The sequence below is a fragment of the Anser cygnoides genome, chromosome 16 (assembly GCF_040182565.1).
Source record: "Anser cygnoides isolate HZ-2024a breed goose chromosome 16, Taihu_goose_T2T_genome, whole genome shotgun sequence".
Taxonomy (NCBI): domain Eukaryota; kingdom Metazoa; phylum Chordata; class Aves; order Anseriformes; family Anatidae; genus Anser; species Anser cygnoides.
In genome coordinates, this window is record NC_089888.1 from 12,579,976 (window position 1) to 12,606,729 (window position 26,754).

Here is a 26,754-nt window from a genome sequence, read left to right on the forward strand (position 1 = left end):
TCGCATTCCCAGCGTACAGCTGATGGTGCATTAAGCCAGTCCCTAAAATCGGTGGGATAACTCGTCTGCAGAAGTTTGGTTTCCTGGACTGTGTGGCAATGTGGATGCAGCCAGATAAGATGGTCTGGCTCAGGACATCTGTGCAGCTCTAACCACAAGCCTTGGTAGGAGTTGTAGGAGAAATTAGAACTGCTGTTTAGGTAAGAGCTGCACTGGAGAATGTCGAATGTCCTCAGGTACTTCTCCCCACCTCCCCCCCCACACCTTTTTTTTTTTTTGGTCGTCTTCATAACTTTTTTCTTTCATTTCTTTGATGCTTTATGTAATGGTTCTAAATGTTTCATCGTTAGTTCTGTTTAAACAGAATTTTGCACAGCACAACCAGATGACCACAAAATCCTATCATTTGAGACGTAATGTTCACTGTAATAATAGCTACATCATGTAACTTGTGACAGTGATGGTCCTGGCTGTCACGTTAGGAGAGACACAGAAGTGTGACAGGGACTGGGTTTTTATTATGGTAAAAGAAAAAGCTTTAAAAAGTGTATGCCATGAATTTACATCCATTTGAGAAGTTTCACAGAATTACCAGTGAAGAAAATTAACCCATTCAGACTTCGAAATGAGGTATTTATAGTAAAACATGTATTTGCACCTCAAGACATCTACACGGGCCTCAGAGAAGCTAACATGCCACTTTCAAACTCTGAAGCTTAGGTACCGTGTCCAAAAAGGGCCTGGTTATGGAAAATAGTTCCAGAGGTAAATGGACAAAGGCAAACTGACCAATTTAAGAACTGCTGTAGGTCCTTCCTCATACGTAGCACTGCAGAAAAATGCTACATGCTGTCACCCTCACCGAAAGCAAGCACACGTGGGCTCCCTTGGCATGGGATTCTGTGGGTGCCAAAAACAAGAAAGAGCCGGAAACCCCACGGGGACCCCGAGGTCGCTCGCCTGCTTTACATTTCAGATGTTCTGATACCATGGTGATGGGCAACAGCGGAAAGGCCTAAAATAGAGCATAAGTATTTTCAACAGCTTTCTCTTACTAAGTGCACTTCATACTATCATGAGAAAGTCCTCTTGATTTTTTTCCTCTTTCTTCCACTTCAGATAAATTGTCTAGTACCTAAAAGGTCATTTTGAAGAACCTTGCTTTTCTATAAATTACTGGATTTTGTAAAAACACTGAATATAAGTGACAATCTCTTGTCTGACTGTATTTAGTGTCTTACTTTTAGAGTCCTAAGAGAGAGCCTTTAACCATTCTCTCAGAAGGAAAGGGATGAGGGAGGGGGGAGTACTGTACTGCATTTTCTTTCTGAATTTTCCATGTTTCTTGAACAAGAAGGGAATGACTATCCCAGAATAATTAGTGTAATGATAATAAAGAAGAGTGTGAAAAGCCTTATCTTCTAAAAAACATGTTCGTTGTTTCTCTCAGTGAAGTGTTGTAAATGGCATCCAGTCTGCTGTGTGAAGCGTTTTGATAGAGTTGCATTTGAATAAAAAGCGGCAGTTTTGTGGGATTTTGCTGATCTTGTAATAACTTTTTTTTGCCTGCCTCTGGAGCTAATCGTATGCCTGACTTCAATAATTTTGAAGTTATTTGAGACTAGTATGCTACTTGATGGAGTTCAGTCTGCTTCTGTCTACTTAAAACCCACGACGTGATCCCAGCGGTGACAAAGTGGCACCCACAATTAGTGCCGATAATTGAGTCGTGACACACTGCACGTGGAGGGCTGACTCCCAACCTGCTCCCGACCATGCAGCGTCTGCACAGAGCGGTGGGGCTCTGAAAGCCTGGGTTGGTGGTCAGGGCAGGTGGCTTTCTGCTGAAGAGGCACGCTGTGTGTCTGTGTGCTATGTCTTCTGCAGGAGCAAGTCTCTTACCTTGCAGTTCTCCCTGCCCCTTTCCATTTTCCTCTCTGCGCTCCAGCTACTTTCCTTTTGGGGCTGCTGTGATGCTCAATGGCCCATTGCAATGCAGTAGTTAGGTGCCTCCTGGCTGTGGTTTAGAAGTTGCTTTAACATTTTCTGCACTAAAGTAGATTTTTCGTCTAGCCTAGCAATTCTCAGCTCTTATCTCCTCAGGCTTCTGTAGTTCAGATTTCCAGAGCTGTGCCAAAGCTGGAGATCTCAGTGGGTCGTAGCCCACTTTCAGCATCAGGGATTTTTATCCGGTGTTATTGTGTCTTTTTACATCATCAGTGTTGTTGGTGTTTGTTCCTTCTTATTTTTCGAGTGCTGCATGGCAGTAGGAGGCAGATGGGCGTTTGTACACCGCTTGCCATGTCACTTTGTGTATGCAGGGGAGCGGCACGAGGTGCAGGCTGCAGGCAGGTGTTTAAAGCTGTGCTGGGAGAAGGTGAACAGACTCTGTGAAGGCGGGAGGGTCCTTTCTTTTGCTTCAGTTTAACATGTAAGCCATCTCCTCCGTTTTCCAGCTCCTACTGAGGTCCAAGCAAGAGCAGAAGGAGAGCTCTCAGTTCCTACTCAAGGTTGTTCCATTTCAGAGGTAATCAAAGCCCTGCGTAAATTGCTCCTATAAAAGCACAGGGTCTCTTGAATTTCTGGTGCTCACAGTGAATGTTTTGTCAGCTACTCTTCATTACAACACCATTTTCGATAGTATAATGCTTGCAGAATAATCTGCTGCTCCAACATTGGGGGCAGGGCCCTTCTTGCTTTCAGGGCTGTCAGTTTCAGCAGGTGTTGGGAATGCTCTGGGGAAATATTGGAGCTCAGGCTTCAACAAGCTGATCTGCACCACAGTGGAGCCTTAGCATTGATTTGCAGGGACTTTGCTTCAACTTCAACTGATGCAATTTGGGATTTTAGAAAGAGGGGATCTGTATGAATTACCGTTTGCATTTCTTTCTCGCACACACCCGTTCAGAGAGTCCCATAACCATGGCAACAGAGTGCTGGTTATGGATTTATCCGTGCCAAACCGTGCGAGGCTGGGATGTATCAATAACCCATTTTAGAGAAAAAGGAGGTAAGAAAGATTAAACGATTTCTCCTGATTAACACGTGCAGGATAAGGCACTGCTGAAGAAGGCGGCTGAGCTGATGAAACGGCTTGTCACAGCTCAGAGGTGTGATCCTTCCCCATCCTTTCTTCCTTCTGCCCAGACACCGGCCGTGCTGTGTGGCTGAACCCCTACTGAGCCCATCGTGTTTCTGAGCTGCAGAACAACGTTACTTGTCCCAGGTCAGCCTTCATGCAGCAAAGGGCACTGCAGGGTGAGGTGGGGCTTCGAGGGCAGGCTTCTGCCCCAGGGATGGAAGCCAAGGGCATCCCTTCCCTTTCCAGTATTCAAACAGAAAGACTTCCTTTGTGAGAGGCATCTGGCTTGGGCGGAGAAATAGGTCAGTACACAGACCCATCTCTTCCTCCCTCTTGGCCTCCTTAGCTGGTGTCTTAGTCCCTGAACTACTGTGTGGCTGCAGAGTAATTGCCACTGAGACGAGAGCACCACACGGTCACTGCTGACATCTCTCAGACCTAGGTGGTTGGGGCAGCGTTAGGCGCAAGCAGCTGAAGCCTCAGCACCCGGGTGCCTGCAGTCCCCTGCTCCCTCGCCTCGTGCTCGGCCACAGCAGCTCTGAAAACCTCACCACGTGCCCGCCTCCCCTCTGCTCCCCGGGGTGCAGGCAGCTCATCTTCCCGGCGGTGTGCTTTATCAGATGGCATATTTGTTGTCAATTCTGCGCTGGAAGCACACCCATCATTCTTGGCACCATATGGCAACTAATCTGTCCTTAAGCAGTTAATTAGGCACCATTTGTATGCACGTCGCCCTGCGCACGCCAGGGCGGCTGGGGATCCTGTTGGAAGCTGTTAGTTCTGGGCTTTCACCTTCCTTTGTGCGGAAAAACGAGATGGTTCCTACTCATTTTGAGGGTGTTCTTTTTAAAGGACAAAAGTAACAAGGTGCTGCACTGGGATGCAAGGCTGGGATGAAAGTGGTGTGGCCTTACGGTGCTGGGCTCGGGCTGAGATGTGCAAGGGGGCAGATTTTCAGCCATGTGTGACCACCGGGGTAGTGGCCAAGGAATCTCCCTCCCCACACACTGAGGGGGGCAGGAAGGACGTGTCTGGGCAGAACCCATCACAAGCAGGCTTTTTTGGAAAGCACTTGTGGCTTAAATGCAATTTAGTAGCCGGTGTTGCTGATTTCTAAGTTTAAGAGCACCAATCCACACTGTAAAACTTAGTAGATGTTAGTGCTTAGTCTTTCAAAAATAATAATAATAACAAAATCACCCTAAGTTTGTGTTTCGGTACCTGCACGTCTTTTACTGACACTTTTAATGGCTTACTTGTTCACGTTGCTGAGCATCATTTAGAGTGCTACGTGAAGGCGTTTTATGGAGGGAGAAATAAGTATTGCTGCAGACTGCAAGGGTCCGACAACAAAACTCGAAAAATGAGAATATGGAACCATCCAAGACAGGAGGCAGAGTGCACGATACAGAACTTACAACACTCTTTGCCTGTTATTATTATTTATTGTTTTGTATTGCAGTCACTTCTGCAATCCCCAAATGCGATCCTTTCTGGTTTAGGCACTCTCCATAGCAAAGGCTGTGGAATTTGGAGGCTGGCATTGTTGTTACTTTGCTGTCAGGAGTGGGGAAAGGCAGCAAGGTGAAATGTCGTGGCGTGGGTCATTGGCTCTTGAGGTAACAACTGGGTCTGGATTCTTGAATGTCAGACCGAACGCTACAGCAGTCAGCGATCTTTCTTCCCTAGTTCAATTTCCAGTTTAGGATCTTGTCTGACGCCTGGATGGCATTCTAACAATTTCTGAGGAAAAAAATGTGTAACAGACAATCGATAAACTGTTTGTTGGGGAAATTTTCTCCTACCAGAAAGAGAGAATCAGGGACTGAAAGGCATGGGAAGACGTCTCAGTGCTGTTCATCAATTATCACTGCTATTTAGTTCCCTGAAATTGGAATGGAGAGCTCAACGTCTGACTTGGTTTAAAGCCACAGAAAGTGCACATTGTTCCATTTCTTCCAGCTTTGGTAAACTCCTTGTCTATGACAAATTGCTAATACGTCCACAATTTTTCATACCTGTCCTGTTGCTCTTTTGCTGTGCTTTGGTTGTGATTACTGCATATTCTATCTCGCAGCGTCTTGTAAATGATATATCAGCTTTATTGAACGTGGTGGTACCTCGTGCATTTGATGAGTGAAGTCCATCCTTGGTGCTTGCCTGCAGCTGAGCTGAGCCATGTGTGTGTGAGTTTTCCCAGCTCCCTTGGTGCAGGAGGCAGATCTCTGAAGCCAGGCTCATAACTAAAAGTTTCTGAATTCCCCCCCTGCAAGCTGGACTTTCTCCCATAAATAATAACAGCAGCTGCGTAGCGTTTCAAATAGTTTCAGACTTTCCTCTAGTGTTTACTGTATTCTATTAACTTTAATGTCCTTTTCTTTAGAAACAAGTATAAATACCCTAACTACAAATAACTTGCAGCAAAAGTGATGTTGTAACATGACTGGTTCGTTTAACGTCTTTGAGTGATTCTTCCCCCCATCACCAGACTCGTTAACCCCATCTAATTTTTGGTTCTCTTCCACTGTGATTGCTTTTTTTGTTGTGTACAGCTGATAAATTTCACTACTGCAGTGTAACGTGTCACAAATTCCTCTATGAATTCTTCAGGATCCTTCCAAGGAAAGCTTGAGACCCAAAGTGCAGCTGGAGAGGGCTTTTCATCATTATTGCACCATTGCTGCTGATGAGCCCCAGCTGGATCCCGGTCCTGTTGAACTGGGTACAGTACAGACAGGAGGGCATTGTCCCTCCTACAGAGTCTTTAAAGTCTGCGTACACAAGAGAGTTAAGGCATAGGAAAAGATAAATTGATGGGGAGACCCACCAAGGCTGATTGCATTGAAGGTTCTGGAAGAGTGAGTTACAAATAATAGAGAAAAACCATGAGGCTACAAACCAACATTACGAGGCACCTTCTTGTACTAGGGACAGATAAATGAGATAGCATTTTTTTTACAGCCATCATTGCAGCATCTCCTGGCTGCTTTGGGAGCAGCTGACTTACTGCATCAGTTAGCAAATGGGACAGGTTTTCTGCCTTTCAGGGACAAGGGCGTGCAGGCACAGCCCCAAGGCTGCCCGTTTTAATGGGCTCGCTGCGCTCCCATCACATTTACGCCATTCTGGAGCAAGGAGGTCCTGTGGGGAAGAAGGGGTGACGCTGCCAGCCCACAGTTTGTTGGTTTGGCTTACTTTCCCTCGGGAGTGCAGAGTGATGGGATCATTGTAGCGTAGGTTATGAAGATAAAGCCTTAAAGTTTGAAAGATAGCCAACGGGCATGTATTCAAGGAGTAGAAACTCCTTGAGATCAAGGAGGACAGCACAAAATGAAGAAACCCTCAGTCATGGTTGGAGGTCCTTTACAAAGGAGTCTCGAGTGGTGAAGTAAGTCCTGTTTGCTTCTCTACCACAGGGATGAAGATGGGTTACAAGGAATTTAGAAGTAACTCAGCCCACGAGGGAGGGAAAAAATCAGTGGGATTAACATAAAAACAGCTATTTGTGCGCCAAAGTGACATAGGGATGAATCTAAAAGGCGAGAGGTGGGCTTCAAGTGTCGCCTGGAAAAAAAAGAAGAAGAAAAGGGGGAAAAGGTGGCAGAGGGAGGTGAGAGGTTGCTATAACTTGAAAAAGACATTTGAAGTGCTACTAGATTAAACGAGGGAGGGCATCAAGGGGGGAATATTTCGCTTTGTCAGAAGTTCTAAAGAACTGCACTAATAAAGTAAGGTGAGCAGCAAGGTCAAGAAGGCCAAAAATGAGCAATGAGACAGCTTTGCTGTTCTGACAGATGCATGGCTTTCCACCTGCCATGGTCCAGATGTGAGACAAAGACCTGGAGTAAGAAGCATAAGATAAATAGTGGTGCAGGAAGGCTTTAAATTACCAGGGATCAATTTCTTTGACATAAATAAAGTTTCTTTAACCTCAGTTCCCCCATGAGTCAGCACTTCTGACTGAAAAGGACTTACAAGAAAAAAAAGAAAATAGAGATATTAGAGACATGATTGCAAATAAGGAAGGCAATTAAAAAAAAAAATCAGTGATTAGCCAGGAGGGATGGAAAAAGACGCAACGATTCTGTAGTTAAACAAGGCTATGTAGTCATTAACCTGTGAGTGGAGGCAAAACTCAGAGCTTGTTTTTCCCCAAATAATGCTTCCAAACTTCCTGAGTTCAGACAGTCTCTGCTCATTCTGCTTCTGCTAAAGGCAATATACGTCTTATGCCAGGCTCCCAAGGGTCTGGACTTTCCTGGGCTCAAATAGATCCACTTTCCTGTGCAGGAGGGTAGGGCGATGACACTTGCCTATTAACGCATGAATGTGGCATGAGCAGGGACAGGCCTCTGCTGTGCTAGCACTTAAGTTATCAAATTTTAGCTCATTTGCCTACATAATTTGCTGCCAAGGTGCAATTATCAAGTGCTCCTGATGATGAGGACGTGTTACTTAGGGCAAGGGAAAAAGAATAAACATGGGCTGGAAATCTGAGCTGGAAATAAGGTCATTTGAAGGGACAATGGAACAGAAAACTTCTGAAGATAGTTGTAGGGTAGGGCTTGTTTGGTCTCTGCTTGAGATGCCTGTGGGTCATGAATCCATGCAGCTCAAACTGCTTGTATGATACCCATAACTTTTTAGAAACCTTGCTTGAGATTTGGTTTGGATTTATTTTTGCCATGTAGTGTTAAAAGTTTTTTTGTTGTTGTATTTTTCCTTGTATGTTTTTTATTCTTCAAAGATGGAGAAAGACCAACAAAGCTCTCCAAGGACAATGACTAGCCCAGGACCAGTTCAGACTGAGAGTGTAATCAAATTGTGATGGTTTGTTTGTTTGTTTGTTTTTCTAATTCCTGTACTCTAAAATATTTTTTACTTAATATTACAACCCTAAAAGCTTTGACTATTAGAGGTATTTCTTGCACTTTACCAACTTTCTCATCTTTGTGCTTCTTTTTCATCCCACTGTAAACTGATCTGGAAATGCCTTTGGTAGTGGGGCTGTGCTGCCTTGCTCCAGCAGACCTGGGGAGCTGGAGGCTGCCAACACCTGTGTGTGGCCGATAGGGCAGCATCTCTTAGTCACACAACAAGCAGGAATCTTGCTCAGATGCAGATTGAGGATGTCTGGAGTGTGATCTGCTCCATGACCAGTCGGCTGTCTGTCCTGGAGAAAATGCACAATGCTCCAGCTTTTGTTCTGCTGCCCAGATGAACAGATCCTGGATCGCAGCTGCAGTGCAGTCAGTGGCCATCAGGAAAGGCTCTGAAGCTGTCTCTGTGCCGACGCACTGCTCGGACTGTGGGCTTACCTAAGGGATGAAGGAGCACGCACACTATTTGGGGCACCTGAGGTCTGCTGCTCAGCACATGATCAGTTGATAGCCAAGCTGAGGTAACCCTCCACATCCATATTCCTAGACAATTGTTACCACAAAATAAAACACGCAGTTCTACTCTACATCCATATATTTTAAAGCCCTTCAAAGATATATATATATATATATGTGTGTATATAAATGTTAATAGCCTTCAGAAATCAAAACCATCTTTCAGTTGCATGGGTCCCAAATGACAAAAAGCTTCAGAGGAATTGTGCATGCTGCTCACATTGCCCTGCCCTGCCGTGCTTGGGAATGGAGTGAGATCAAGACAAGCGAACCGGACATGGAGCTGGTAGGAACAGCTGGCCTTGGGCCTCCCAGAGCTGTCTCGTGGCCAGGTATCACTGCTGCTTCTCTTGGTGCTGCTAAGTCCCAAATGTGGGCACATAATCTCCTGGAAGAGGGAAAAAGGAGGGAGGAGGGCCAGAAAGGCTAAGGTTGGCTACCATTTTTGTATTGCTTTGAGCTATAAAAATGAATGGGGGAAAACCACCTTTTTTTTTTTGTAATGGGGAAATAAATCCCAATAATTTTACATATTTCTCCTCATTTTACAGCATTAGCTGTGAGTACTTTTAATGAGTCTTTTTTATGAAAAGCTCTTTTGGTGTGGGGGGAAGTTATTAAGCCTCCTACAAAGGGATTTTATGGTTTTAATTATAAACAGGTAATGGAGTCTATGCAAAAATTACCTTTTGACTTTGCAATAAAACCCGTTTCCCCCAAGGTAAGAACTCCATAAAGAGAGAATTACGCACCAAGGCAATGGAGAATTCAGCTCCAAAATCAAAAGGTGCCTGTGCAACAGCAGCTTTCGAGAAGCCCTGGGGAGCCATTGACCTTAGTCTGGGAGCCTGTCCATTGTCTGCAGGCCAAAGAAACTGCAGAAGGCAGTGCAGGATTGCGAGGTTTTCCAGATGCCTCGTTGCATTGTTAGAGCTGCATTGTGTTACAGCAGCCTCAGGACTGCTTTAACTTGGTTAATAGTTGCAGGACCCCCCTAAAACACACACCTACGTTTTAGGAGATTGATGCATGGTGTAGGCACTGCTTCTCCACTTTGAACTGCCGTGGTTGGAAAGATTTTATTTTTTTTTCCTCTGGTAAAATTAATTGCTGTGTAAGTCAAGAATATACTTAACAAATTTGCTTTCATTTTGACCTCTTGTTTTTTTGTCTATCCCTGCCATGGGTTTGACCCCCGTTGTGCTCAGCTGTGCCTGGAGAACCTCTGCATCAGAAGTACCGTGAGCAGGGAGAAGGATGGAAGAGCCTGCTGCGACGCGCCTGGGGATGGGATTTCTCCAGTCAGTGCCCCACAGCAGGTGGCAAGCACTTGGTTGCTCTCCTCCCACTTTATCACAGCTTTAGAGTGAGTACGAGACTTGTTCCTACTCCAGCTGCTCTGCTGGAGGCAGAGATCACCGCAAAGAAGTCAGAGACTTTCTGTGAGCCCCGTTCTGGAGGGGTTAGCCAAGGTTTGAGCTGCAGCCAGGGCCCATAGTTAGCACCACCTTTTTCCCTGTCTTGAAGGGAAACTGGTGGTTTGCCACCTGACGTGAAATGCATGGTTGTCTGATTATTAGAGGCGGCGTTTTCTTGGCACTAAGTCCCTGAGCTGGCGTCCAACACTGAGCTCAGCCGTGCCGGTCCTGCAGGCTTCTTATGACCTTGAGCGAGTCACTTAATTTTGCTCTGCCTCATCGTCCGCCCCCTTCCTTCCCTTCCTTCCTGTCCACAAGGAGGTAAATTCTTTGATGAATGGGTAGTCTTATAGCATAAAATCAAATGATCCAAAGATACCGAGTTACTGTGACTTAATGAGTTAATTACGTCAGTTGTCTGTCAGCAATAACTGGCCGTACGTGTGTGCTTAGCTGGCTCCTGCTGGCAAATACAGGCGGTGGTTTAGACTGCCATAAATAGAGTTACTTCTTCTGCACTGGAAATTAGGAAAGAAGGAGAGGAACAGGAGCAAAGACCCCAAATTAAAACATTTATAGAAAGCATAAAAGCTTCTTTTCAGCAGAAGGTTCACTTTCTTTTCCTGCAGCGGCAGGACCTTGCTTTGCAGCAGAACATCTCAGCAGACATCAGTTAAGTCTTAGAGATAAGGAGCAAAACCAGGCAGGTGGCTGCAAGCTGGCTGAGGGGGGATCCTTCCCGAGGGACGAGCCGGCACCATGCCAATGGGCCGCTTGCAGCACTCGCACCAGTGTCAGCACCACGGTGTGTGCTGCACCGTCATGGGGCCTTGGGCTCCTTCCAGGTCCCTGGGTGTTGCTGTCATGCTCCTGTCTAGTCCATGCCACCCACCACAAGTGGCTAGTTGTTTGATTAAGTTAATACACGGTTGGTCAATTTAAGCTTTAATTGCCTTATTGGAGCTGGAAGACTGAGAAAGAAAGAAAGAGGTGATGAGGGAAAAAGCAGCCCGGCACCAGACAGTGTAGTTTGCTGTCTTTTAGCTCTCCCTGTATATCATTTATAAGGATATATAGACTGTTATGGCTCATCTGTATCCCTCTAATCATTAATGAGGTGTCTTTCATGCCCTAAAGTTAAAGTCATAAAAGCAGTGTGTTTTCTACTGCGGGTCCATTTCTGTTCTTTATACAAATGTCCTAGTGCCCTTTATAATGTATTTGCTATAAATCTTGACAGCGTTATTTGTTTTGTTTTTCTATCTAAATACAACGTTGAGTGGATACAGGCTCATTATCTCCCTATTTCTGAAGAGAATTCTCTGTCTTTGAAAAGGTGCTCTATTAATAGCCCTGGAGAGAGAAATGCCTGTGCCTACAGGAGAGGCACAGCGCAGGCAGGCAGCCCGAGCCACCCCTTCCTTGCTGTTGTGCTGTGAGTGATGGGTACATGGTACTTCCCTTCCCCATCCCGGACTTGTGGCTTCAGCAGCAGGTAGGCTCATCCACACCTCATCTTTTCCCTTGCTAACAGCAATGCCAGCTGAAAAGATTTTGCCAAATCTAAGGGGAAAAAAATTTGCTTTTTACAAACTCATTTCCCTCTTCTTTGACTTTGAGGTGGTTGCCTTGGAACAAGCTGACCCTTGAATTCTTATTTGTAATGGTAATTTTGATCACAGAAGAATCTGGCGGTTTGGAACCTGATTTGACAGGGGTGTCGGACCTGATCATCTCTTGAGGTCCCTTCCAACCCCTACAATCTGGTGATTCAGTGATTACCTGAGACTGAATCCCCACAGTACCAGACTCCCTTTTAGCATTTTTGAGGTCTCCCTCCCATGGTATTTTTATAGCTATCTCTGACACTTCCTTGCTTTCTTGTATTTTGCTTTTAAACCCTCCAGCAAGGGACAATCCCACCAGTTGACATTTGTAACCCTGCTACACCCTCAGCGAAGTCCTCCAAGTGCATTCCTCCATTTCTGCAGGAGCCAGCCTGTGCGGCTGTAACATGGGGGTGCTTTGGCCAGGGGAAGTCTCACTGCAGCCCTCTAAAATCAGGGTGTACAATTTGTTTTCAAGGAGGTTTGTAATTTTTGTACGAGGAAAGTAATTTTTCTGGCCGCATATTCAGAAGATCTAGCCCAGAATTTTAGTGCCAAATGGAGGTTTGTAACCTTTTGCAATGCATTTCCTTCCTTTCTGAGAAGTCTCTCATTACATATGTGGTCAGCCCTGGAAGCAGGATAGGTCATTGAAGAAGCAGGTGGCATGCGCTTGCTTTTTCTATCCCAGATTTCTTTATAAAAAAACTTTGTTTCCTGGCAAGAAAAGGAATCTGCTGCCAATAAATAAATAAATAAGGTGTTAGAGAGAATTGGAAGACAGAGAGTAATAAGGGAAAGGAGGTTAAGGAGGGAGACCGTTTTGAACGTCTTTCTACTCCACTAAAAGCTGCTGTTCTCCAAGGTAGGAGCATCTCTGCCTGCCCAGCGGCATCTTTGCTGCATGATAAGGATTGCCTTAAGCCCCCGAGCCTCCACAAGGCCTGTCCAGGATTGCCTGGTTGTCTATTTAGATGGAGCCGATAGTTAATCCCCTTCCTCCACAGGCGCACACACGTGCCCCCTTTCATGATACTCCATGTCTTCAGAGAGCCTTCAGAAGCACATTCAAGGTATCATTCAAAGCCCTTTGAAATCAAGGAGGGTCTTTCTTTTTCCTCCAGTGGGCTTTGGCTGTGGGGCTTATCCCTGTTTAGAGCAAGTTTATTTTCTTCTTAAGAAATTCCTCTGAAGATTTCAGAAGAGGTGAAAGAAATGCTATTTATACCTTGGACCTCTCCCTGGGAGGCACGATACTGTCATATATCAGCATCAGTTCCAAGTTGCAGATGTTTGAGGAGTTAAGAAGTAACAAGTGATTTGTCTAAAATCGCCTGTAACAAAGTCCGGCTCAACAAACCACTCATGAATATGTTTAAATTTTGTTAATCTCACTGGGAATCTGCTCCGTGTTTGTTGAAACACATCAAAACACAGACCTCCTGGTTCCTACGTACCCAGGAGGAAGGTTTGGATTTATTTTCTCTTTCAACATGTTTACCAAAGGTTTTTAAAACTTGCTTCTAAGTTGTAAGTGTGCAAGGCCTTGTGAATTTTTGTCGCAGGGTCATGTTGCTGGAATCCGATTTTAGAAGAGCTCTCCTCTACAAGTAGTATATTTAAATAGTTGGATACACTATATGCTTTTTCCTCCCACCTTTTTTTTTTTTCTAATTTTCCGTCATCTTTTCTAGTCCGCGAAAGCATTAGCCTTGCGATCCTCTTTGCACAGCTACTTTGGTTCAAAGAAATGCAGATTGGATTGTTGCTTTACTTCAAAGGACCGGGTGAGCAGGCAGAGAGAAGGCACTCTGCTTTGTCCTGGGGAATTGCTGGTGAGGCAGCAAAGTGCTTCAGCACCTCAGAAAATCTTGCACCACAGAATATTTCTGTCACCGAAACGTACTTATCAATTTTGATCTTGGCAACTAAGCATCATAAGGTTTTGTGGAGAAGGTATTGTTGGAGAAATGCATCTTGATGGGAAAAACATTGTCCCCAGATGGATTTTTTTCTTTTGTCCTCCATCTGCCAGTCTTCCTGCGGACAACCACACAGCTCTTTCAGAGCCCTCTCTTACAGAACCTGGGATGTCCCCAGAAATCCTGGTAATGAGGTCTATTCAGAGGCAAATCTCTCTTTTATTCAGAATTATTCTCTCTGTCCCTGTATTTCTTTATTGTAAGGGAAGCTAACCACATGCATAGAAATAAACTAAATATTTATCTGTCACAGTTCTTATCTCCAGGTAGATCCCCAAGTGTGATTTTTTTTCATTAGAGGACAGGAGGTTGAGTGCTAGGCTCTTTTTCTTAATCTTACATCTATGGCTCAATGCATCTTTCATAAAAACGGGTGTTTACAACTAATGGGCATAATTTTAAAAACACAGCAATTGCCAGACACTGCTGAATGGTGCATCAGATATGCAAGTTTTTCACAGCTTTGGAGCTAATGAGTTGTAGACATTGGCAAATACTGACTTTTTAAATTAGAGCTACTATAGTTCAAAAGAGACAGATGGCTTTATTTATGAAAAGGGATTTAAGGACCACACACACAAGACTCCACAGAAAGACAATGTGTTGTCGGAGACCATATATCATAAAATGTGATATTTAAAACAGTTCAAATTTCAATTCCCTTTCCATTTCTGCTAGCCAAATCTGATGCAGATGCTTTTTTTAACCCAGGAATATTTGTGGCTCAATTTTCTGTAATCAAATAAAAACAAACACAAAACAAGAGGAAACTTGGAGAGGTCACCTTGAGGCTGGATGCATTGTAGAGTTCACCTTGGGCCTGATTCAAACCCCTCTGAACACATTTCTGTTAATGCCAGCATGCTTCTGTGTTTTATTATCATTTTCATGTGATGGCCATTGGCTCAAACTTTGCAGACTTAAGTGCGGTGATCCATCCTTTGATTCATTTCCAGGTTCTTCTTATGCAACATTCAAGGTATCTGGAACATGTTGGTAGTTCCTTGGTAGAAAGGTTGTGATGACAATTTGCCCATGTACTTGGCCATCACTTTACAATACAGATTTGATCAGAGATTTAAATGGCCTGGTGCCACTGAGATGCCAGCTGCTCTGAACCCCGAGCAGAATCGGGTAGCGGTATGTGCTGTGGGGAGGAGAGGAGGAGAAAGCCATTCTTCTTTGGAAGAAGCTGCCCAATGACATATCACACAGGAGAGATCAGAAAATTTTAGAGACTGATGTAGACATCGACAGCTTTTTCATTCATGCACAAAATGCAGGCTGGACAGATTCAAATGGGAAAGATCTCCAGAGGAGACACTGCTCTGAAAGCTGCTTCCATGTGGAGAGTCAGGGGATGAGATAGCACAGTGATGGGCAGCAGTACAAAACTTGTGCTTGATTTCAAGTGAGGAACAAATCATAACCAAGAATAGTACATATCTGTTCATGCTCTAAGGGGACGAACTCCTCTGAGGGGAACATATTCCTCTTCTGCCGCTTTTATTTTCTTTTCCAGCTTTGAGAGCAGCTCCAACAATCTCTTTCCTGTCAGCACAGCATATGTCTCCTCTGCTCTGCTGTTATCTGAACAGAATACAAAATGGAAGCTATTTCCAGAAAGCACAGCTAATATTAAGACATGCAGAAGTGCAGGGCACAGGGAAGAAATATCCCAGCAGTTACTTGGCTCTCCTGAATATAGCGACAGGCCAAAGATTCATCGATTCCAGACTGTTCCAAACAGGGAGACAGATTCTGACCCTTTTGTTATATGAGGTGAATCATTTGTGTGTCTTACAGCCTCTGCACATCAGTTTTACCTTTACATTTGTTTGGTTCAGTGCCTGCATCCCCTAGAAAGCTGGGATGCCTGCGCTGTCTTGTCCATGCATCAGGGCCTGGCACTCATGTTGCCATTTGCGGCTATTTGAATGACAAAGGTCATTAGAGTAAATTGCCTTAATGAAGCACAGAGCACTGTGCCTCCACATGAGGAAGATATTGGCATAGTGGCGTGAGTCTGGTGGAGGACATCAAGAGAGTTAGGAAATTTTGAAACCTTCAGTCTTTGAGACATTCAGAGCTCAACAAGTCCCCGTGCATCATGACGGAAGGCTTACGGCCATCCTAGGGGATGGCAGGCGGGTGTACCCATTGTGCCTGCTGCCAGTTAAAGAACACGTGGGAAGTCCTGGGCTGCATGACGATTATTCTGTAAGAAAACAAAGTTAATGAGTAGGTTTCCACGCTGGAAAACAAGACTTGATACCACAGGGACAGACAACAAGCTGCAAGCTACTGTGAAAGGAAAGGTCTGTTGTGCTTGGCATGCTGTAATCTTTAAATAAATCATAGTTTAGTTGCTAAATATGAGCTGTTAGTGCTTTAACAATAAGACCAATATGACTACTGGCACTAACTGTAGCTAGGGATAAAGGCAGTAATAAGAAATTGCAGGAAGATAGTGTGACATAGTTTCATTTCCAGCAAAACTCGGGGAGGGTGGGGGGATCTATTTATTTTAGGATTATGAATTTGCAGTGGTTTTTGTTTTGTTTTTAAACAAGATTCCCGCAGAAGAGGATAAATGAAGATAAGTGGCTGACTCAGGCATTCTGAAATTAGCACCGAAGCTTTCTGTTGTAGTCCATCATTACTCTGTGGACTTGTGAAGCAAGAAAAAATTGAAGTATTATGTGAAGATGCCATTGAAACAAACCGTTCAGTTATAAGGGCTAAAAACCAGCTTGTTTTTATTGGCCCTTACACATTTTTATTTTGCTACTCATTTCTCGTTATACAAGGCATAGCTCTCCAGGGAGAGAGAAAATAGACATATGGAGAACCTGCTGACCTGTGTCTAGTATTTAGACTTTGTACATGTGTTACTGTGCTACATGGATTTATTATACACTAATAAATAATATAATAATATCTTAGATTTATATAGCACCTTCCTATTCCCAAAGATTCCAAAGCACTTTGAAAACAGCAGGACTTAATTGTCTTCTCACTTTGCTTTTATGCACTCTTGACTTCAAGGGAATTACTCTTGATTTACACTAAAAATATACAAGAATTGGTTATCTTCCCTCTGGAGCACAGCTAAGAGGAACCATAGCAATTATGAAAGATCACTTAGAAGCATCGTAAGCCATTTAGGACAAAGAATTAAAATGATTTTGGGGGGGGTTTATAGAAAAGCAGAACACAGTTAAGACACAACTGGAATTTGTTTAGGAGCCCATGGTTCAGAACCATTTTGTGCAAAGCATCTCTTACAGTCTTAAGTGGCCAAAGTTGGGTTAACACCTCATGAGAGAGGGGACACTTTTGGTACAGTACTGGAATATCAATTTGGTGCTTGCATTTGCTCTCAGGCATCATCTTGCATTTTTAGGGGCTTTACTGCATCCCTCCCTGTGTGGCTGATGCCTATGTGAGGTTCAAAATTTGTAAAGTTCGTTTCTAGCAAAAGGTAAGTCTCTGTGAAACAGTCTTTGAAAACAGTATTCCAATTTTTCATTAATCTCCGAAGTGTGTATGATCTAAAATGTATAGTGGGGAGATCCTATAAAGAAGGACAGTGCATACTGCAGTTCTGAGAGCAGTGTTCTCCGCTGACAAGTGAACTTTTTTTTGTCAGAACATTTAAAAAAAAGTCAGATTTCCATTTCTGCAAAAGCTGATGCTTTAAAAATCTATGCCAAACTATTCAATTGATGCAGAATTATTCATTAGAAAAGAAATCAGAATATTCTGATGTTTTAAAAGGCTTTATTGTTTTGAACTTTCAAAACAGTGAAAGTGATTTATTTTTTCTGCTTGATCTTCTAAATGGCACAGTACAAATAGCATTCAGCCAACACCAAAATGGGGGAAAAAAAACTAATTGCGCCTCTGTATTTTTTAAATTTTTGGGCTTCTTAAAAAATCTAATATTTTTTGCTTTGATTAGAAACACTTTTTTAATTCCTAAAAAAAAGCATGATTGTCTCTCTAATGTGGAAATACTCATTACATCATTCTGTTTTGATATTTGACCTTCAGAACCAGGAGGAACTAACTCCTCCTGTCTGCCAGCTCAGCCTTGGCTGAGGCACAGAAAGAGGAGCGAGGTGCTTACGGCTGGGGGTTGTGGAGGCAACACACGGCTGCTGGGGGCTCGAACTGGGGCTTCACCTCCTGTTCCTGGGGTGCTTACAGCCGTGAGAGCAGAATGGATGAGGAGCAAGTTTCAGGGGCCCCTGGCTGTCTCTACCACTGCCTCAGTCCTGCTGCGCGGTGCCTTGGTTTTCTGAAGGGGGAAGTAGAGGCAGCACAGCGGAGACGATGAGAAATGGACAGAGCTTCTACAGCCAAATGGGGTAACAGCGTTCCTGTGGCAAGACCCTTCATTTTCTAGCTTGTGCAGTTTTTGTCCTTGAGAGCTGTATTCATCCATAAGCTTGGTTTAGGTGCAAGGTTGAGACAAGCTGGTTTTTTTGGCTGTTAATACATTGATGCTTCGAAAGTATTGATGCTTTCAGGGCCAGCAGGGCAGGACCTCCCTGCAGTGGGCTGCTAGAAGTGACTGGGACAGCAACACCTTTAGAGCAGGGCACCGCATGTGTCTGCACAGGGAGAGCCATGGCTTTGGCTAAGATGGCAGCTGCGCTTTGGCAGTGCCTGCGACCCACCGTGCACCAAAAGAAGGTGATCTGAGGCCAGACTGCCCAGGTCCTGGTGGGTGCGATTGGCTGAGGTGACTGGGAGGTAGCAGAGACCAAAATCCAAACTGCGGAGATGAAGTATGGAACAGGCTGAGGAAACCACGGGGCCTGTGGTGGCAGGGGGAGGGCACAGGGTCACATCCCCTTAAAGCGCAATACAGGCAGTATGGGGCCTGTCCCATGAAAATGTCACTGGCTCCATCCAAGGTAATGGTGGGGGAGGCAGCTTTGTTTTTCCCTGTGTGCCAGGTAGCTCTTCCCATACAAACAGCTTCACCCTCCCTGTCCAACCCCTGTTCTGCTGTAAGGCCGCAGGGCTGGAAGCATTTTTGTCCAGGCCGCCGTAAGTCCAGTGAAAAGCCAGGAAAGATTTGGAAGCAGGAATTACGTCTTCTCTGAGGAAATTACTGAAGATCTGCAAAGTTTACCTCATATAAAATGACAGCCAGTGAGTGAGGGCAAAGTGCACTGGCTATTTTAAAAATCTGCTTGTTTGTTCTAAATGCTGAAGTGGTGCTTTAGAGAGAAATAAAACAAGGGTGAGGAAGCAGTAATAAACCAGGACTCTCGTGCAAGTGGGCAGTTGCCTTCCCAAGGGAGCACTTAGAAGCCCTACCGGTATGTGATGGCACTTGGTGTCACTAGCCATTGTCATACCAGTAGCTTTGTAATGGCTGGGTGGGGGCACAGCGGTAATGATGGGGTAATAACTGTGCTTCTGCCATCCTGTGTGGAGAGAATTTACCAGAGAACTAATAGTGTATTGGTCTAAATCCACGTTTCCAGTTTGCTGTTTATTGATCTCCAAGCAGAAGACTCCATTCTGGGTATTAAGGGTAATTTCTCTCTGCCAGCAAGCTAAATGATGGCACAGGGCAAGTGGTAAATGCCAACAGAAGAAAGAGGTTTCAGTGCATGCACAGGAGCTTGAAATGTGATTGTCCTTCACAAATGAAGAAGATGCTTATCTCAGCTGCATGATTCTTGAACCTGTGGTGTTAGACCACTTCGTGTTGGATGCATCCACAGTATTCAGAGACAAATCCTTTTAAATGGCCGGGGAAGCGAAAAGGCTGCAATAACGTCATTGAAGAAAAATCAGTTCAGAGGTAGCATTAAATACAAACTGAACTTGCTCTCAGGAAGCATTTTTGTGAATTCTGCCAAAATTTGTTTCAAAGTTCAATAAAGAGTCTGAACTCTTCCTGTGCTGAACGTCAGCGTTAAACAAAATGGTTAGTTATAAATAAGTTGAACTGCTCCTTTTCCTGGTCACTCCCACCTTCTGTGGACATGAAATCAAATGGGCTCCCATGTATTTCACAGAGCTGGAAAATGGAAATTTGCTGTATTCTTAACCAGAGCTCTTATTTTCTCACTTTTGTCACAGGAATGACCCAGAACAGGAAGGAAGGCTGCCCTCCAGAGCATGCATGAGAGACATCTCCAGACCCCAGGTAAGCCCCCGGTCAGGCATCAGCTTCAGGCCACTTCTGATGCTGAGGGAGTGTGGGCATGGCCAGGTACGTGTGCCTCTCCTCCACCAATTGCTGAAGGAGCCCATGGGGCTTTCACAAACTATTTACGTGGCTGACATTATGTGAGGTGAGTCTGGGCCCTGGGGAGCTCTTGATGGCTTTCCTGGGCTTTCATCCAGGCCATCAGAATATATATTCACAGTTACTTTTTGCTGACAATAGCAATCATCTGCATTTTGTCCATAGGGAAAAAGTGTTTGCTACAACACTTCGTTGAAATCCTATTTTTGTGTGTGTGCTTTTTTTTTTTTTCTTCTGTGGAGTTATGGAACATCACCTCCAGATCGGAATGTGTCAGCTCAGGCTGTCTCTAGGTGCCAGGTCATGGTGTAGGAGGTCCAGAAATGCCCCTGAGTGATGCACTGGGAGGAAAGAAGGTTTTTTTTGTTTGTTTGTTTGTTTTTCCTGTTCAGACATGTGTTGGTGTTCTGTGATAACACCAGTATGCAGAGTTACAGAGATACTTCTAATTAACTTCTTACAAGGCCTTTATCAATCCAGTGTTTGAACAGCTCATAAAGTTCTTAGTTGTCCTTCAGACACCTCTGTAAAGGGAAACTCTTTTCATTAAGGTATATGAGGATTCTGAAAAAGCTGGAAATCAGTCTTGAGTCCTAGTGTTGTTCCCTAACCACTGAGCCTCCCATCTGTAGCATTCTGGGACAAGGCTATAGAGCACCGCATGTTTCCTAATAAAAGTTACGGAGACTTCACAACACTTCTTATCCTGTTTGCAGCCTGCTCCCCTTGGAGATGCTTTGGCAGGAGTTCAAAGCTTAGATTTTCAGAAGTGACTACCAAATTCTGATGCCTTGGAGTTTACGAAATAAATCCAAGAAGTAGCAAACCTCAGTCTTTCTCTTCTCCCAAAGGACAGAACACTGCCTTTTCCACAAGTTCCTTTTCATTAGCATTGTTAAAATAGCAAAAAAGTAATTGGGAGTTTACAAGTTTTTCGCTCCCTCTGCCTTGCACCTTGGTTCAACAAGGCGTGGATGGAACGTCTCTTTACTGCTCAAGCCTATGGAGAATTAAAACAACAACTTCTGATCAAGAGATTTTGTATTATAGGAATAATGATCCTCATGTTATAAACGTAATTAAAAGAACTCCCAGTAGAAGAAAGTCAGCAGTTTGGGAAAAAAAAAATCAACCTTATGTAAATGATAATAAGAAAGGGCAGGATAGGGACTTTTTAATGCTTAATTTTGCATAGTCTCTGTAGCATTTCTGCTTTTATAAAAAGATTCTGTAAAACACTGTTTCTCCACACAGATGCCACACAACTATGCATTAGATAGTTGAGTATTTAGCAGGAAATTGAAGGAAAGATAGCTTTGTCTCATTCAACCACGGTTAGGGGCATCATATTTGGAGGACTTGTTAGTGTTAGGTCAGAGGTTGGACCAGGTGATCTTGGAGGTCTCTTCCAACCTAGACGATTCTGTGATTCTGTGATATTTCTGCACTGTTAAGGACACATAAGCATCTGTCTCTGCTGGCTTGCTCCCAAAGCAGAGCACTGTGTTTCCAGCACCTGCTTGTAGCTGCTGGACATTGCTCACTGTATAGGGCAGGAAGGTGCCCCTCAGCCATTCGCTCCATGCCCACCTTCAGCTTCACTCATTTGTGTGTCCAGGTAACTCACTAATAACTCCAAAGGATGTTCTCCTGCATCTCTGATGATGCAGCCCCTATGCCAATTCTTCATTACGTTGCTGCACATTTGCTTGGGCAAGTGTGTGCTCTTCTGAAGGCGCAATGGGGGAAAGACCACACCAACATTTTGGAGAAGTATTTTTATTCACTCAGACTGAAAGAAAATGTGCATGCCGGAGTAGGTGTTATTACCTAAGTCCGTAAGTTTCATTGTAGTTTCCAATAAACAATCACATTTTTAGTCAGGTGGATAAAGGATGAAAGTTCTGGTTTTTGTTTTTTGTTTTTGTTTTTCTCCTCAGGATAACATGAGCCTTAAGCTTTGTGACCAGCAAATCCCTTGCAGAAAAGAACTTTGCTCAATCTGCATTCAACTACATGAAATTGGTATAACATAACGGTTCTGCCAGTTTATTCATACATCTGATACTTGCTAATATGCTTTGATTTATTGGCTTTCTCATATCACAGTAAAACTGTATTTTCACATACTTTATTTCCACCCCAATCCCCAGCATGCACAGTTCCTGCTGGGCCTTCACAAATTAATCTTTGATATTTTTTCCTTCGTCTTGCACAAGCAGGGAGCACCATCCGTCTCGGTTTGAAATTGGCTGTGCTCCAGCTTTCTGCTTTTCCTTGTTCTCTTTTCTGCTCCCCATCCCACACCAATTTCCAGTGGCCACTTCTGTGTGTGTGCTCATCCCAGCCATTGCCCTGCATCTCTAATGCACAGCGTGGCAGGGGGATGTGGGGACAGACCTTTGAGCAGCTGTGCTGCAGTTGTTTAATACAGCACGCGCAGACACACAGGACTACCTGTGTGTGTGGTTTGTTTTTGTTTTTTTTTTTTGGTGGTGTGTTTTGTAGTTGTTGTTGTTTTTTGATATCTATATATTTGTTCTCTCTGCCTCTGGCATGAAAAACTCAGAGAAACAAAGAAAAGAGCTGCCACCTTTTCATTCATCAGCAAAACAATTTAATCGACTGAAGCCAATCTCAGAGATGATCTCAAACTGGGGAAACCAGTCATGCTGTCTGAGACTCCATACCCAGCTGGGCTCCCAGGTACGATAGGCATTGTGCAAGCTTACCGGTTTGTGGTTACAAGGCCTGTGTGTTAAAGTCTTCAGTCCCTGTGCAGATAGCAACATTGCTTGTGCTGCCTTGTCTCTTCTGGAGGCACCCCAAAGTTGCTGTTTGTTTAAATTTGTGTGTCCAGGGCATGGAGAGAGAGAGGTGTATTTTTAGAGGATGCTCAAAAGGAATTACAGGTTGACTGGGGTGCTGAGGATAGGTTTGTATTTAGATTTAATTCATTTTTTACTTGTACTAAATTGGATGGGTGATAATATCTAGGAAATTGGTCTTGCTATCGTTGTTGCTGCTGCTGTTGTTGTTTTGAAAGGCTTTGGTTGTTGCATGTGAATATGAATACCTAAAATAGGTATGGCCATTATAACCTCCATTCTGGATAGCCCAGGAACGGAGGAAGAACATACAAAAGCAGCAATAAAGGCACTAATTTTGTCAACCATGTTCGAAAGCTGGACTCACAAAATGGCTTAATGGAAGGACTAAGATGCTGGATAACTTTTCCCCAATACTTTTAGGTGCACTAACTGAGAGAGGGATAATCAAATTTAAGCGACTCTGCTTAATTCACTGGAAACCATATGATCCACCACTGTGACAGCTCTTTTAAACGACTTGTTCCATTATCACAAACAGTTTGGGACCCCTGGTGCACACACAGACTAGCGCAGAGCCCAGGCAGCAAAAGCCAGCAAGACTATTTCCCAAAGCTGCTGGATTTTTTATGATTGCTGTATTTTAAACTACTTACAAACATACTGTTAATCTACTCCCAAATACACCTATGTTTTAGGATCCAGATAAGTGCATTTGAATGCAAATGCGGGTAATGCAATGCAAATTGCTTTAATGAAAACGAGGCTGCCTCTTTAAAAGCATTGGCATTACTGAAAGAATACAGGCTAATATAACTTCCCAGAGTACACAGCATCATGAGTGTGCTTTCAGAACCAGACACTCACCTAGGAAGGCACATAAAAAAGAGGAAAGTATAGTGAAAAGGGAATAGATAAGTGAATAAAACTGAGATGAAAGGAAAGATGGGGAGAGAGCAAAGTGAAAAGGAATGAGGATGCTACAGGATTCAGCAGAAGATGAAATGTGTTCGGCCACAAAAAAAGATGGGACTATGTTGGTGCAGTCTAGGTGCAGCAATATATATACAGTCAACGAAAAATGAGGGTGGGGGGAATGGTTTTAAGTAGACATTGCTTTGTAAAGAAAATCCTGTGGCCATTGCTGTCCCAGATCTGAACCTACGTTGAGTGCAATGGATGGGATTTCCTTCCAGTGTTCACAGGCAGAAGGCTCTGTCCCTGGGGTTCTGTGGCTGCCCTGGGAACTGGATCCTCTTTTTAATCCAGCAGCTGATGTCAGTCTGAAAATGTAAATAGGAAGAAAAAGAATCAACCCACTCTTCCCTAGAAATCCAGAGTGAATCCACTTGGTGTGAAGTGAACTGGGGTCTTCATGTGAATGGCAGGGGAGACCTGGGATCGCCACGGTAAGCGAGAGCAGTCTTGTCTCACTGCATTACACCAAGGGGAGAAACAGAGAGGGGCAGAAGAAGCTGTATTTGCTCTGAGGACCTTGCTGGGTTTCCATCTTTTTCATTCAGCACTTAAACTCCCGAGTAATCCCACTGATTTTGGTGACAAGGTTGCAAATTTCCCTTTTTACTTTATGGTTTCAAATCTGGTAATCTATTAACAAACAAACAAACAAAAGAAGTGTGAGCAGGGAAGATTCATTGGAGAGAAAGGAGGGAAGCACATCCTGGTTCCTGTTCCAGATGTTTTCCTCCTCCTGCCATCTGGTTTCTCTTCTTCCTAAGCACCACAAGTTAATCTTCTATGGTAGAAGTTACAAGAACGAGTGGCTGCTGTTGCCAACACCTCTCTGCCCAGCCATGGAGAAAGAAGTCTGCTCACGTATCTGTATCGTATCAATGCTGACATTTGCATTTATTGATATTCAGGTAGCATCTTGTTGAGGGAAAGGGCTTCTCTTTGCCAGCTGGGGCAGAGAGGAAGAGGCAAAGACAGTTGCAGGCGTCATGGTGTGGGGTGACGTTTTGCTTTGCAGGTGCATGGGGTTATGGTGCAGCAGACAAAAGGTTGCACTGCAGCAGGGTTGGCTCCAGAAAATTGTGCATGGGACTGAAGCTGCGATGAGTTGCCCTGCAATCTCTTTGCTGTCTTGCGCAGCAGAGTGGGTGTTTTGTGAACCTTCCTGGATTTAAATGATTGATTACATGAGTGCTTGTGACTGCCAGGGATGGACTTGAAGACTCAGGTGGTAATTTTCAGACCTGTATTCACTGATTACTAATTCCCTCCACCAATCAGTTTTCAGCCTCATGCCTTCAGTGTGATTCAGGGTTGTTGCATATAAAATGGGTGCAAAGTGGCCTGATGAAGAAGAGCAATCCCAGGGGTTGTATGCTTGATGGGGCTATGCAGAAACCCACAGAATCATTAAGGTTGGAAAAGCCCCATGTTCTCTTCTCAGATGATTTGTGTGGGCATAACCAAGTGACTTTCTTCCTTTCTGCCTTAGCCTGCCCATCTGTAACTGAGGGCTGTGAGGCATGCTGCATTGCTCTCTTGCATGCTGTTGGATCCATCTCTGTAATGTTCAGGGAAGTATAACTGTCATTATGCAGTCTTTTCTCTAATAAACTGTTTTTGGGGCCAGGCTGGTGTAAAACACATTTGTATGAGTCTGGTACCAGGCTGCCATTTAAAACTGGATGGTTTTCCATGGGCTGGTGCACTGCAAGTTGAGCAGAGGGCTCTGCTGGGTCCCAGTGGTTAAAGGTCAGTACTAGTGTAGGCAGTCTTTTGTTTCTTCTCTCAGCTTCCATGGTGATGTATTTTAAGGACTTTTTTTTTGCTTTGTCTGTCTGTACAATGAGCCTGTATGGCAGTAATGAAAATGTGCATTCTTACCTTTTGTGTCTGACTAATCTTCATAGGTCAGATGGGAAAGGAAGAGGTGGAGGTGAGAGCAGGGAGTGCCCACTCCCTGCAGGCAGGACAGCAGGGTCCCTTCGTTGCCTGCACTCTCCACGTGGGCAGCAGGACAACACAGGATAGCAGGTTATCATCATAGCGAGCAGCTTGCAGGACTATCCCTAGGGCAAATAGCAGTAATCAAAAGAATCAGATTAGATCGTGACTGACAAATGAATGGCTGTTGCACTACCGAAGTGGAGATATGTGCCCAGATGGGCTGAACACTGCTCTGAGCACTGCAGTGTGGCTTTGCTGAAGAATGTATGAAGAATGTATGAAGAAGCTTCACAGAGCCATCACATCACCAAAAAGCAAAGCCAGCACCAAAGGGCTATAGAAGGTGTGCCCTGGGACCTTGCAGCGTGTCTCTGGCTCCAAGCCGCACTGAATGTGCTCCCTCAGGTTGAAGGGAGACGAACCAAAACCATGCTGCCTTCACAGGAGGCTTGCTTCTTCTGTGCCAGGGTAGTGTCAAATCAGTCTTAGTGGGTTGTGTTGGCTTAATAAATGTAATCCCATTTCCTTCAGCTCCAAGGCTACAACCCTGTTACCGCGAGCAGCTTGTGGAGCTCAGGATGGAGACATCTTTTACTGGCGCTGGGGGTCATAGAGTTGGTCCCTGCTATCATTCATCCTGGACTTCTTAAGCAAGGCAAGGATGCGCTGCTTTACCAACTGGCAGCCAGTACAGCAGAGATGCTTGTGCAGATGGATGCCTGGCCTCAGGTCTTCAACTCGGCACTTCCCTCTGCCCCATGCTGCATGTACCAGGAGCAGTGAGTTTGAGACCCTCAAATGTCAGTGCCAGGGAGCAGATGCTCCGTGTGCAGTGCTGAGCCCACCTTCAGCCAGTTCATTGCCAGCCCCTTTTGTTCAGTGCATTTTTCCTAAAAGGGCATGTGTAGAAGTTAGTGACAGCAGCAAGAATAGAGATGGCTGTCCTGCTCCCAGGACACCCTGCCCCTTCCAGTACTGAATTACCTACAGACTGATTGATGAAGGGAGGCTGCACACAGCTTTTTCTGCTTCCAAGGAATTTGCCTTAAAAAGCTGGTTTCTGCACAGTAAGTTGCACACCTTTCTAGCCATTTCTTCCCAGGCCCCTCAGTGCCTGGAGGACATAGCTGGAAAACTCGTGACTCTGGACCATGGTGCAGGCAGTGTGGGCTGAGTGGTGCAGCAGGAGGGTGATGATGGGGACGACAGCTCTGAGATAATTGAGGCAGATACCAGTTTTCTCTT

At 44.5% G+C, this 26,754-nt stretch overlaps 1 long non-coding RNA gene across 1 annotated transcript in view; it reads left to right on the plus strand.

Moving 5' to 3' along the window:
• The window catches only part of LOC106043488 (uncharacterized), a 122,643-nt gene that overhangs the window by 9,342 nt on the left and 86,547 nt on the right, over positions 1–26,754 (plus strand). Inside the window, exon 5 of the long non-coding RNA XR_010825295.1 lies at positions 19,594–19,660. This is a non-coding gene — a long non-coding RNA (uncharacterized lncRNA). The remainder of the gene's footprint in view (positions 1–19,593; positions 19,661–26,754) is intronic.